The sequence below is a fragment of the Phalaenopsis equestris genome, unplaced genomic scaffold, assembly GCF_001263595.1.
Source record: "Phalaenopsis equestris unplaced genomic scaffold, ASM126359v1 Scaffold000002, whole genome shotgun sequence".
NCBI classification, from domain to species: domain Eukaryota; kingdom Viridiplantae; phylum Streptophyta; class Magnoliopsida; order Asparagales; family Orchidaceae; genus Phalaenopsis; species Phalaenopsis equestris.
Window position 1 is genome coordinate 76843558 of NW_018164444.1, and position 12100 is coordinate 76855657.

Consider the following 12100-nt stretch of genomic DNA (forward strand, 5'->3'; position numbering starts at 1 on the left):
AAATGACATCATTTGGTGGGTGGAGATATTTTGTCTGTTTTATTAATCGTTACTCCAGATATGTTTGGATGTACCCTATTAAACACAAAATGAGGTGATGAAGATTTTCATTACTTGGAAGAAGTAGATTGAGACTCTGATTGGAAGAAAAATTGGTTTATCAAATCAAATAATTGGTGTGAATACATATCAAATGCATTTTTGCAAGAGTGCCAGAGAGTTGGGTCAGAGCACCACTTCACTATTTGAGAGACAACAACAGGATATGGCAGCAAAGAGCATGAGCCAGACTTTGGTGGAGAAATTTTAGTGTACGTTGCCTAATGATGGGTTTGATAGAGTCTAATAAGCCAATGCCATAGACTATGTTTGTCACTTGGTGAATCGTCTGTCTTTTGCAGCCATTGGGAAGAAGACCTTAAAGGAGATGTGATCGTGGCATCATGCTAGTGATTATGAGCACACGAGGGTGTTTAGGTGTCTGCTCACTACAATGTGCAGAATTATAAGCTAGAATATGGGAAAAAAAGACTATATTCATTAGTTTTAGGCGTGGAGTCAAAAGCTTTAATCTATAAGATCAGTTAGAAAGGAAGACAATCATTAGCAGGGATGTTACATTTGATGAAGTAAGCTCGTTGAAGCCTTGAGACTCAAAGTAGGTGGAGAGTTTTACTATGACCATAGATAGGCAATAGAAGTTAAAGTTTGATGCAATTTCATTTGTTCCACAGAGGTCATCCACTCCTACTTAAACATCTGATCCAGTTGTCGCTCATGAACTACTACTTAACAGTGCTATGAGGAGTTGAGAAATGATGATGAGGATGAGATTCCTTCTCAAGAATCTATAACTAGGAGAAGAACCATACACCAGAATATCCCAAAACCAACTTGGTTAAGGGATCACAATGCATTCACACTTTTTGGTCACTGAGGCTGAAAACCTTTGTCATTATACAGAAGCTATGAAGAGCTGTGTTGTACTCACTTTTGTGAACTCATAATTCCCCATAAATATTCAAAATAAACTTGAAATAAAATTTGCCAAAAGGAAATCAAATCAATTAACTTCAATCTAATCTTAAAGTGGGACCGATATGCAATTTGAGAGGGGCGTATAATGAAACTATCATTATATGCCATGAAATTATTGTTTCCTCCATGGATCATTGTAGTGCTTCTAATTTCATGCTATGAACTACATTTTGCTTACTACCAATATATGAATAGCGTGAATTAAATTTCAACAGTTACCAGACAACTTTTTACGTGAAATGTTGCCTGACAAACTTTCATGCATGACAATTCGTCAAACATAGAATTTTTTAATGGTGTCATTTTGCAAAACAGACTCCACAAATGCGTCTGGATTTTTGAAATTTTAAACACTTAAAGATGAATTTAAAAACTGAATGAAATGAATTGAAGCTATCATTTTATTTTTAGAATGAAAAAATGTCGTATGGGGCCTACCTGAATTTAATAATCTATATCAAGACGAATCTCACTGTTATATAAAGCAAAAACTCTAAAACGACATCTAACAAAATATCTGAATTGGAATTTACTTTAAAAGTTATGAAATTGTATCGAATTCATGATAGCCCACCAAGATCCACAATCTCAATTACATGAGCGGTCAAAAGGCAAAACTAAAAGCTTACAAATATTTACAGAAATCTTAACAATAACCCACCCTTGCAAATAATGACAAGTTCCCCTAAAAGTCAGTAAAAATTAACAAACCGGAAATTCCTGCATGTGCTTAGACCAACGTATTAGATTCTTGATCACACTGTCCGAAAATGTTGTGGGTTAAGCAAATGCTAAGCTTAAATCAATTATGCCCTAAAATATGTGGAAATTTATTTTAAAAAAAACTTGAATCAATAAACCTAAAACACTCGCATGTGCTCTGTTGCTTGGTTTAACACTCTACATTTAAGCGTCTAAATATTTTGTGTGGGTATATGCTTAAGCTCAAATGAAATCCGCCATGAAAAGTGTGTAAGACTATTTAAAAATTAACTCAAGCTAATAAGTTTGAACATTCATATGTACTCGGGTGATAACCTTGAGTTCTTAAGTTTAATCGTTTAAGAATATTGTGCGGCTCAACCATATGCTTAAGATAAAGTAATTTTATCTCAAAAAGTGTGCACACAATATGAATATTTGGAAAAATCTAATTTTCATATGTCAAATTCAAGTATTTGTAATTATTTATGCTTTTAAGCTGGTTGCCTTGCTTACAGGACAAGGTTGTAAGCTTCACACTTTGGCTTGTCTGATCCTCCTCCGGATAAGTATTGGAGCTGATAAGACCAAACCCTAGTTCAATCCTCCTCCCTATAGAGACTATATCTGAGAAGACTGAGCCTTTACTTGGATCCTCCTCCTCATAAGGACTTAGGTCAACATGATTGCAAATTTTAAATGAAGTCAAGTAATAATATTCCCTGATGATGGGCATACTCATTACACATCTCAACTTGAGGGGCTTATTTACAAGAGACAACATTTTAAATCACAATGTGTATATAATGATCGAATGAAAAATCTATCACCAAAACACTTTAAGCAAAATTCATCCACCATCTACAGTCATTTGTCGGGGTGGACAAATCTAATACTCACTCAAGTATATAAAGAGTTAATGTCATATTAAGTATAATATTAAATTCAAACCCGAAATAATATTGTGCCAATAAGGATGTGGCCCAAGTCCTTTGTCCATGTGGTTTGACCTGTAGGAATCACAAAGAAAATGATTATGGTTAAAGCTCTCTTACAAGATAATTTGGTCAGTAGGCTTTCATTTGGGGGCTTGACCATTATACATCATCCGACGGTTTGACCATTAGGATCCACTATACAATTATCACGGTTGTAGTCGTATGTTACCCAATGACAATCTTTTCTTTTGAGTATTGAATCATAGGGTATATTTGATAAGGCATGAATCCCTCTGTAATCTAAGTTTGACTTAGATTAGTCTCCATAGTTAAGCATTCATTCCAGGTTTGCAGGGTTTACTTGAGCAAACTGACCCATGATTGCTGACAAGAATATTTATGTCAGGTTTGGTGACTGCCTCTGATCCATTGACTAAGTAGACCAGAGACCATGAAAAATCGGGATGATATAACCATGAGATCTTGATCGGGTTTGCCATCATCCCCCACCCCCTCAATGTGCTTTTATGTTAATGATGATACTTTTCATAACTTAAATTATAATTTTTTTGTTACTATATGCTAAGTTTGAATACTTTAACACCTAATGACTAGCTTTAATCAAATTTTCTCTCTTGTTATTAGAAGTAATTAAATATAAGAGCTTGTGCTAATGGAAAACCTCTAACCCCGAATCTTAATGACCTAGCAAAATGAGGGTGAAATCTCTAGCTAGTTTTTTCCCTACTATCTCACATGCCTTCTAAAATTTTGACCTAGAAATTAACACACATTAAGCTCTTGATTTTATTTTGGTGTTTTCTAAAATTTCAGTGCTTAATAAAGATCCCTTTAAAGCATAACAAAAGTATAATATCATCATATTGCTCTCTCTCTCTCTCCTATAAAAAGAGATATCATTTTATGAATAAAGGAGGACGATGATGATGTATTATTTTTTGTTCCTGTTCACAACTCTCTCTATCTCTGTCTCTCTTTATTATGTTATATTCCTTGAGTGTGATTCATAAACAAATCAGGATTCAACAACATATATATCTATTATAAGACTAACAGAAAGACAAGTGTAGATGCCTACTAGTTTAATTTTTAATTTCTTCATGTAAATAAATAAATAAAAATTCAATGTCGTTCCAAATGGGTGGTTATGAGATATAAATAATGCTAATATTTTTATTGCACTCTATGTAATGATCATGGTGCTAAAAGCATATATCACGGGATGAGAGGGGATGGATTTCATTCAAAATATTCTAATTTAATTGAATTTAAGGTCTAAGTATATAGTAAGTTTAATTGTTAATTATTATAAACTCAAGGGAGGACATAGAAAGGATTTTAAGTTTATAGTAAAGCTAATTTACTTTAATTTAATTTCAATTTTATATTTGAGATTTCTTAAGTAAACTCCTTTCAATAGTGGAGGAATTTATCAATGTTGAAAAACTCAACTTTATTTCCTTGAATTGATTCCCTATAATAAGACATAATCTTGTTGATACCCAAAAAAATAAGATTTGTAAGTATTTATTTATTGAACCTTTCGATTAACTACCTTAAGCACAATGGTGGAGCATAAAACCTTTCTATTATTGAGGAGCATCCGTCACACAAAAAATTTTACTAAATGTTTTAATATCATAAAATACACTTAAAATTTACCAAATTAAAATATATAATAAAGATTAATATTGATTATATTTTTATTTCATAATTAAATTTATAACTGTTTTAAAATTTTTTGAGAAGATGAAAATCTTAAACTTACATACTCATGGCCTTTTTTATTTTTTTATTTTATCACTTCTCTCCTTAAATTTTAGTTCCACCACCACTAAAGCATATAATAATTTTTGTTTTGGTTGGTTTTTTGAGAGCATTATATTAGTGCCAAAGTTTTCTAGCCGTCATCTCTAATTTGATTATCATTATATGGAAAATATAGAAATATTATCAAGTGAGATTTATGAATATATACATAATTGAAATGATTGATTTATGATTCATGAGAAGATGAATTTATAATAGAAGATTAATATATACTAATATGATTAGAAATTATAGCATGTACAATTTATTGATGAACAAAGAAAATGAGTACATGAAAATGAACAAAAGAAATACAAATCAATTTTGTTATAAAAAAAGGGAAGAATAATAGTACTATTTTGAATTGTACATCTTATATAAAATGGTGTGTTCTTACATGTTGTGTTATCCAGTAGCTACTATATATTGGCTAAGGATTGCATATATCAGCTTTAGAGTAGTAGTGATCCAACAACGAAAATTCATATGGTGCTCTAATAATAGTATCTTTTGTGATATGTTATTGAATATCTTTGTAATATTGTTACAGTCCCCTCAACAATTTCATGATATAATTTTAGAGCTCCAAGTTGATCAACTTGATACTCAGATGTAAGAATAAGTTTGTTAGTATTGATTTAGTAAATATGTTGAACAAATGATATTGGGTAGAGATGTTATGGATAGTGATGTAATTCAATATAATGTATTTCTTGATGAAATGTTAGTAGGTTTTTATGTGTTTTTTTATTGTATGAAACATAGGATTATTAACCATAACTAATACATATATTTTATGAAAGCAAAGGGAAGTGATGATAGTTATATTGATATTGAATTCAAGTTGGAGGTGGCATAACCATATAATGTTTGTGGCTACCATCAAAAGGGCTCAATACTTTGTAAATATAGAAAAGCTTGTAACAATTGTTTGCATCTTAATCCACTATGAGAAGAGAGTGCATCCTAGGATATCATGTAGTCACTGGCCATTCTGAGTCAAATTAGATATGGAGGATCAATTCATCATGATATATTTGTAATCTGTTGGTGATAATGCCTTTATTATGTCAGAGTAGTTGTATTAGTTGTTTAAAGGGTAGGTGGAGAGGATGGCAGAGGGGATGATAGAGTTTGTTTATAGTGAATGCTATATTCATACAGGTGATTTTGTTAATTATTGTTGGGTGTAAACCTAATGTTGATGTAGTTGTGGGTTTAAGTTGTCAAGTTGATTATCCTCGGTTGGCTAGGATTTGGAGGAGGATAGACTTATGAGAGGTTTTAAGTATCCATCTAGCTCATTTGAATATTTTAGTAACATATTTAGATTGTTTAAGGGTCAATGTAAGAGGTTTTAGTGTCACATGAGTTTCCAAGAATATTGAAGGATCTCAGGTTTTATAAGTTGACAATTATATTGTAACTGAATAATAAGTTGTCATAACGCTTCTTGATTATTTTTGGTTAATAAAATATTATATGTGTATTTTAGCATACATATCTTGATATGATGAGTATTGTAGGGCTTAAGGGATGGGTTCTTTGAGCTAAATTTTTAGTTGGGTTATTAAGAGTGGAAGAACATGTAGTGTACCAGCATAAATGTGATTTTTTGAGACCATACACCACATTTTTGAATGGCGCGCATGGTCCACTTTTTGTTGATCATGAAAGCCTTGCAGTATTATATATGAACTATTTTGTGAAGGTTACCATGAAGAAAGACACTAAAAATGTAGAGTTGTGTGAATGATTGATGAGAAATGTTTATATGGTTAATATTTTAGACAAGATGTTGAATGTCTTTTCATGATTATTTATTATTATTGTTCATATCCTCAAGCTAGAAGGCTGATTTATTGTTTAGTCATAGTGCGGTCAGACGTAATTTTTTTTGGTTAATCCATTTTAGTTGAGGATTTTTTATTTTGTTTAGGGGGATAAATGTCCAAGTTCCTTTAAAGAGAAGGGACTTGAAACTCCTCAAACAGAGGGTAGAAGGTTGGTCATGGATGGGCCTAATAGAGGGTAGTAGAGATCCTGAACTCATTTTGATTTTAATTTATCAGTTTTGAGATGAACTATCATGTGGTGAAAATAGGGTTGAGCAGGCTTAGTGTTTTGGTTAGAGCTTGATGGGGAGGATGAGTGTGTTGTTGTTTGAGGAGGTGATTGTACAATTGTAGATTTATTGGATGGAGAATTCAGAGTGGGGATATAGGGTGAGGCATTATGTTCTAGTGGTGGGACTTAGATACAAATGATTGTTAGTAGTGATGAGTAATTTTACTAAATTTGTGAGATCAATTGAGGTATTCATATCATGGAGTTGAAATGCAATAAAATTGTTTCAATAAAAGAACATGGTGGCACATGTAGGTGTAGCTAATTCTAGCAATATGACACTGGCAATCTCTGTGAAGTGATGCATATCCAAATATAACACATAAGAGTACTATGGCTGAGAATTTATTAAATGAGAGGGGTTTTAGCCAAGGGTAAAAGAGGCATCTCAATATATATGACCAAACAACTTGTTGTTGATGCTATGATTTCTATAAACCCTCATACAAATATAATGAGAATCAACTTTTAAGCTACTATTTTGAATGAGTTTAAATCTTTTTCATAGTAAGAATTTTTTCAATTTAGAATTTAGAAAAACTTCTTAATAATTGTTATATTTGTGATATCGTGATCACCTAAAAGTAAGTTGAGCAAAATTGAAAAGCAGCATGCAGAAACTAAGAATCATCAAAAGAATATCAGATAACATCCAACCATAGACGACAAAAAAAAACCCAATAATTATTTAACGTGGTAAATAAAAAGTATTATTTAAAATAAGTACAACAACATCCAAATTTGATGATTAAAACTTAGAAGTCGTTCATTCTCTTCAAGCACAAGGGAGATCCGCATTGTCAATTCTGAAAAAATAAATCAATAAATAATTAATTTTGCAAGCACTAAACATTAAGAAAAAAAATAAAAAAACAATTGAAGAACACTTTTATTTCATTTTTATTTTATTAAAATTTAAAATAAAACATGTTTAATATGCCCAAACATGTGGAATTGTTTTAAAAAAAATGCTCAAAATAATTAAAAATTTGTTTGTAGTGCTTAAAAAATAAATGGACTTATCTTTAAAAGTGAAAAAAATTAAAAATATGATAGAATTTGCTATATATGTTTATTTTTAAAAATAAAAAAAAAACAAAATTAAAAATAAAAAGCAATTTCAAATGGCTCTTCAACAAAAAGAAGTAATTTTATACATGAATGAGATTAGTTAATTTAAAAAATGTCAACCGCTATAATTCAACAACAACAACAACAAAAATCTAGTCAATTTATGCTTGTTGCAAGCTAAGGGTGTAAGGGAGAGCTTGAGCCACACTCGGCCTGAGCTTGACTAATTTTATCAAGCTGGAGCCTGCTTGTTCATCATAAAAGAGAGAAAATAATATTAATTTAAGGTAATGTTGTAATAAAATGACATAAAGAATGAACAATTAGAAGATAAATAATAACAAATCACTTAATATAAAGTTAAAAAAAAAGCTATATTTTTTTAAACGAATCGGCTCACTAGCTAACGAGTCGAGTCCGAGCTAGCTTGAGTTTGGCTTGTTAGCTCATCGAGCTCAGTTCACGAGCCGCTTATCCGGCTGAACTCGAACCGGCTCACGAGTCAACATGACTCACTTACACCGCTATTGCAAGCTAGAAATAGAACACTTATCCTCATGGTTGATTAACAAGGAAATAATCAACAAATAGCTGTTTGTAGTACATGAGACCGAACAACCACAATTCTAAGTCAAACTAATAAGAAATCAAATTATCAATATAAATTAATTGAAAAAGAAGTTAATTGATTATTTAATTTTAATTTTTGTAATACTTTCTTTAAATAAATTTCTATTAATTTTAAAAATAAATTTTGTGAGATTTACATAAATATCACAAAATTCTTATCTATTTACATATCTAACATCTAGAAACACTTTAGTGCTATGGAAGCATCAAAATATATACATGATCATTTATATTTTATTTTTAAAAAAATATTATTTAATGATATTTTTATGTGATATTAATAATTTTAATGTTCTGCAAATAGGTATAAAAGTTTAAATTTTGGATGTATAGATACCTAAGAATCATATGGTATGTATGAAAATCACCAAATGTTGTATTATTATTTATAAAAATATGATTAAATAGACACTTTAAATTAGAAGTATTTTTAGGTGTTTTCAAAATTAGGTGCTGCTTAAAATAAAATTAATATGAATTAAAATGAAAATTATGTGTATTTGGGACCCTAAGCATTGTCAACAACTTACCATTCAACCCGAACTATTGAGAATTTCTCAAAGTGTCAATACAATGAAAAAATACATTGGTCAGAGAGGAGGAAAAAAAACCGCCCCCGATGTAGCTTGCGTTCGAATTCCAGACGCAATATTTTTTTCCCGACCAAGAAGTATATAAGTGCCTTCAATCGCAAGTTGGTCGGCCAACCTGCTTTTACTACGACGGGCAAGATCAATATTCAACCGGGTGTCTCAACTGACCAACATTTAATTCGAAAGGCGCGGTCGCTAGTCAGCCGGTCGCCTCAGCCGGCTGAATTCAAGCAAGTCAACCATGTAATTACCGTCATATTAAAATTCAAGTTATAATAGATATTGTATAAAATCTATCTGATTAATTAGAGTATCAATTTTATTAATAACAGTTTCCATAAATGTTTTCTTTCTTTAATTGTACAAATACAACCATATAAGTAAGAGGTAAAATGACAAATAAATGGACCTCTACCTCGGTTCACTTTACAGTGAAGACTTATTCTACTCTCTTTCTTTTTCCTCATTTTTCCGACTGTTAACTCTTGAGACGTGTTCACAAAAGACAACTTAAGATTCAATAGGATATGTGATAGTAGAGTCGTGAGCGTGGTCGGGGGAACAGGAGAGTTGATGATAATAAAACAATCATAATCATGTATTGACAATCAAGGTTTTTTAAAGTCTGACAATCGTGGTCAAACTTTAACGCTTAAGAGGTTGCAGATAAGTGGTGATTGCTCGAGAGTAATGGCTAGTCAATAACGATTAGACAACAACGACCAACAATGAAGTTCATAAGATTTTTAAAGTTCAATTCATATCACTTTTTATGCGGATAAGCTCACCTCCTCAAGTCATTCATCTATAAATTTGTTAATATCAAAGTTGATGTGATTTTTAAATGAATTCCAAAAAATAACATAAGTCAAAATTTATTAAAATCAAAGTTTGTTTGTTAAAATGATCAAAATTGCTCATTTTACACCATAAAAATTAAATTTTTAATATTTTGTATTTCTATCTTATGTTAACATAAGTAAAAATATTGTAAATATCTCTACTTGCGTGAACTTACCGAGAATATTGGATTTTTATGGTATCGGCCGCATTGGGATCGGCCATGGCCTGAAAGCCCGGCTTGGAGATGCTAATGGCAGCGGAGCCACAATCAGGGCATGGAGCTTGTATGGTGACGGCCGCATAGGATTTCCCCCTGCAAGGCGAAGGTTGGCTCGGATTGGCGGACCCCACACACACTACACAATATTTAAGCCCGCACGCCGCACCATTGGCCCATAAGGCGGCGCCTGCTTTAGCTGCGTACACGGGGTTTGTTGGCGGATCAGGGCCTACGAGTTTCCCGGCCCGGTTGCATGGATTCACTATGCATGAACAGAATCAAAAAGTTAGAGATTTTACATAAATACCACCCAATATGTATGTATGTATGTATGTATGTATGTATGTATGTATGTATGTATGTATGTATGTATGTATGTATGTATGTATGTATGTATGTATGTATGTATGTATGTATGTATGTATGTATGTATGTATGTATGTATGTATGTATGTATGTATATGTATGTATGTACATATCCACACACACACACATACATATATGTATGTATGTATACATACACACCTACATATGTATGTACACACCAACATATATATGTATGTATGTATGTATATATATATATATATATATATTTATTTATTTATATATTTACATGTATATATTATATGCAATTATATATTTACATTATATATATATATATATATCAGTATGTGTCAGTTAATGGAAAAATTATTACATTCTGAGTTAGATACGTTTGGAGCCCAATGAATCACCTTCACGTGGAGCTAGTAGAAAAACAAGAACTCGTTTTTTGTGATCTAGCCCGGTAACACGGGAATATTCATCCATGTTATTCTGCATTTTTCAGGTATTATTGTGGTGGTATTGATATGTTATTGTGTTATTATAACAACGGAAATATTCACAGAATGCAATAATACATGAACACCACCACAGTAATACTTGAATAACGCAGAATAATATGGGAGGAATATTCCCCTGAGCTAAACCGATTTTTTTTTATTTTTGTCACCTCCACGCGGCGTGATTTCATTCGACCCCGGACGCATCTCTACTTTCTGAGTCCGGGCATCATATTTGTTCCAGTTAATGACATTATAAATGAAAGAAGCTTCTTCGTACCAGCTCTTCAAATAGTTAAATTTCAAGTTTTACATATGAACTACGCGGAAGAGAAATAATAGAATTTAATTGAATCAATAATTTATTTATTAAAAACTAAAATATAAGAATACAGATTAAAACATAAAAAAATATATATCAGGAAAAAAAATGTTTTATTTAAAAATTTTATGCATCAAATTTTATTCCTGACACAAATAAAAATTAAAAAAAAAAAAAAAAAACTCACATATTGCGGTGGCAGGGAAGAAGGTTGCAGTTCCTGGCTCGGCAGAAGCAAAGAATAGGTCGCACAGAAGCAAAGCCAACGCCAGCGCAATCTGCTTCTCCATTGTCAACGAAGTTCAAGTACTGCACAAAAATGAGGGACAGAACCCTTTTATAGAAAAATAAATCAGGGATATTTACATGCATACCACCCAATTTTTACATATTTACATTTTTAACACCTAAAATTTTATTTTTTTATAATTTGTATCACTATGGCTGTCAAAACGGCTCGTTGCTTGCGAAGAACTCATTTTTGGCTAGTTCTCTGAGTTAACGAGCCGAACACAAACAACACGAACAAATGTTTGTTTGTTTGTGTTCGGCTCGTTTTGGCTCGAAATAGTACTAATTCATTTATATATCTTTGATGAGCATTATTTTAAAAAAAATTAATTGACTACAAGACTACAAAGATTTATAATCAATTAAAAGTATTAACTAAGAAAATAGAATAAAAATTATTAAATTCGATTCAAATAATGTTTTAAATCTTGCCCCAATTCTTAATATTTTATGGCTACGTGATTAGGGTTGTCAAAATGACTCTTTGTTTGTAAACGGCTTGTGTTTGACTGGCTTAGCAAACGAGCCGAACACAAACACATTTTTTGAACTCGAAATATAAACGAGCGGCCTGGACTCGCTCGTGTTCGGCTCGTTTACATCCCTGTATATCACCCAAGTCTTTATGTCAGATAAAAAGTTACGAGCATTTTAGTTGTTAAAAAGTGAAT

At 31.6% G+C, this 12100-nt stretch overlaps 1 long non-coding RNA gene across 1 annotated transcript; it reads right to left on the reverse strand.

Annotated features, from left to right (window-relative positions):
• Nucleotides 1–7304: 7304 nt before the first annotated feature.
• On the reverse strand, nucleotides 7305–10037 carry LOC110018081. Its single transcript, XR_002293331.1, has 2 exons — nucleotides 9948–10037; nucleotides 7305–7441 (listed from the first exon to the last, which is right to left on the reverse strand). It is a non-coding gene; the product is annotated as an uncharacterized LOC110018081 (long non-coding RNA).
• Nucleotides 10038–12100: the final 2063 nt, after the last annotated feature.